The sequence below is a fragment of the Furipterus horrens genome, unplaced genomic scaffold (genome assembly GCF_987537825.1).
Source record: "Furipterus horrens unplaced genomic scaffold, mFurHor1.1.pri manual_scaffold_1, whole genome shotgun sequence".
Lineage (NCBI taxonomy): Eukaryota > Metazoa > Chordata > Mammalia > Chiroptera > Furipteridae > Furipterus > Furipterus horrens.
Window position 1 is genome coordinate 84,315,110 of NW_028327171.1, and position 2,611 is coordinate 84,317,720.

Here is a 2,611-nt window from a genome sequence, read left to right on the forward strand (position 1 = left end):
AAGTGCTGGTCGCTAATTGCATACAGCTGCACACACTTTTTTGAAAGTCTGTCCTTGGCTGAGGAGAAGTGTCTTTCCCAGAGATACATGGGAGATCACAGTTTTCTCTCTCTGCTTGGGGCAGCCCTATGGTCATGGATTAACTGATACAGGGGTATAACAGACCACCCTACTGTCTGAGTGGATAATGTAACGTGTGTGTTTGTATATTTTGCGTTTTATTCTAATTTTTACAATTTTTTATTGTTATTCTATTACAGTTGTCTCACTATTTCCCCCTTTGCTCTCCTCTACCCACCCCTCCTGCAGTCAATTTCCACATTGTTGTTCATGTCCGTGGGTCACTCATACATGTTCTTTGTCTAGCCTCTTCTCCTTTTTCTAAAGCACATTATCTTCCAGAGCTCTCTGTAGAATCAGGCTGAGACTAGACTTCTTCCAAAATCATATTTGCTCAGCCTTATCTTCTGCTCTAGCCTGATTCCCTCATTGATTGTCCTTACAACTTCCTCCTGAGAGCACTTCCTCAATAAATAATTTATGAGGGAATCCCTATTTCAGTCTCTGCTTCTGAGAAACCTGACTTAAGGCCCTCCTTTTCAAGCACTTCAGATTGTACAGGCACACCTCATTTTATTATGCTTTGCAGATGTTTTGTTTTTTACAAACTGAAGGTAAGACCCTCTACTAGCAAAACAGTTATGACCCAATTTATTGTGATATTTATGTTATTATAATGGTCTGGAACTGAACCTGCAGTATCTCCAAGGTGTACCTGCAGTTAGTTTAGTTACTACTTTTCCAGTTAAGTTATTTACTGTTGCTCCATCTGTGTTCCATGAAGTTGAAATCTATTATACTCTGCTGTTTTCTCTCTCATTATTATTGTCCTTCTGAGATCTATATCTTTTTATTCCTCTTCTGAGATTTTAACACATTTTTTGATGAATAGTTATATGCATGTGGCCAATCTTGTAAGGAAATTTAAACTGCTTGTATATAGAAATTCAGGTTTATTTTGTATTTTCTGTTAAATATACCATTTCCACTAAATATAATAAATACTCCATTAAAAACTAGTTAGATAAAAACACAGTGACAATTAGGAATTGCTTTAAGTTTTAAACAAGATTGTAATCCCTAATTGCTTTAGGAATTGCTTTAAATTTTAAACAAGATTGTCAGAAATTCCAAGGAGCTGTGTGTTGGAGTGAAGTCATGCATTTTGGGTTCAGTTTAGTGTTTCCAAGAAGCATTTCATTTACTAGAGGGACATGTATGAAATATTTATTTACTTTGAAGACTTTTACTCGTCTCTGCTAGGACAACCAATGCCAACACTTTTATTAATGAGAAAATACAAGGTCATTAGGGTTATAATTACATGACTCACTGAATTTTCACCAAGTTTATTTATCCAGTTCACTAATGTTTTCTTAAAATATTTACTTACCATGGTCAAACTTCTTGGCTTGCAACAAATGTGTGTGTATGTGTTTGTACATATCACTTATGTCTATATGATATATGTCACAATGACTTGGTAGTGATTAGCCAAAAACCTATTTGGAGTTCTTAGAGAATGTTGTATCAGGGACTATGGGCCAATACATATAGTTATGCTGTATCTATTTTTTTTTAATACATGTTATTGATTATGCTATTACAGTTGTCCCAGTTTTTCCGCCTTTGCCTCCCTGTGCCTGGTACCACCATTCCCTCCAGCAATCCATCCCTTAGTTCATGTCTGCGGGTCATGTATATAAGTTCTTTGGCTTCTCCATTTCCTATACTTTCCTTAACATCCCCTGTCTATTTTGTTTCTACCAGTTATGCTTCTTAATCCCTGCAACTTTTTCCCCATTTTCTCCCTTCCCCCTCCCAGCTGATAACCCTCCAAATGATCTCCATATCTATGATTCTGTTCCTGCTCTGATTGTTTGCTTAGTGTTTTGTTTTTTTTTTAGATTTGATTGTTGATAGTTGTGAATTTGTTGCCATTTTAATGTTCATAGTTTTGTGTATGTCTTATCAACCCTACAGAGTTGTAGGAAAGAGCTACGCCTTCTATCCCTCCAGAATCTGGTATATAGCAGATGTCCAACTAGATATTGGTTCAAAACAAAGTAAAACAAAACAGAAAAAACGTAGCAAATATTTGTTTTAGAAATTTCCTATAGTTACCAATGACTTGCAAGTTAGTTATGTGAACTTTCAATCTCTAATCTCCCACAAGTAAATAGTTGCCCTTGTGTCTCCTAACACTTTCTTGTTGCAAATAATTTGGATCAGGGATTGTGGCACAGCTGGTCTGAGTACTAGTTACCAAAGCACAGTTCAAGTGAAGTCACTCTTGGTGCAGCTGGCTGGTTCGTTCAGTTTCACTTCACAGAGGCACACTATTTATGTTCTTCCTTCCACATCTGCAAAACTCCTTTCAGAGTCAATGAGAATTACAGGCTTTGAGCACACTGGAGACATCATATGAGACTTTATTTTGTACTTATGTTTGTTTTTTTTTCTGTTATTACCAGAGGACAGGATTAAATTGGGGTGATATGTGTTATAGAATCCACATAATCAAATTAATTCACAGTTGGAAGGGACTTTA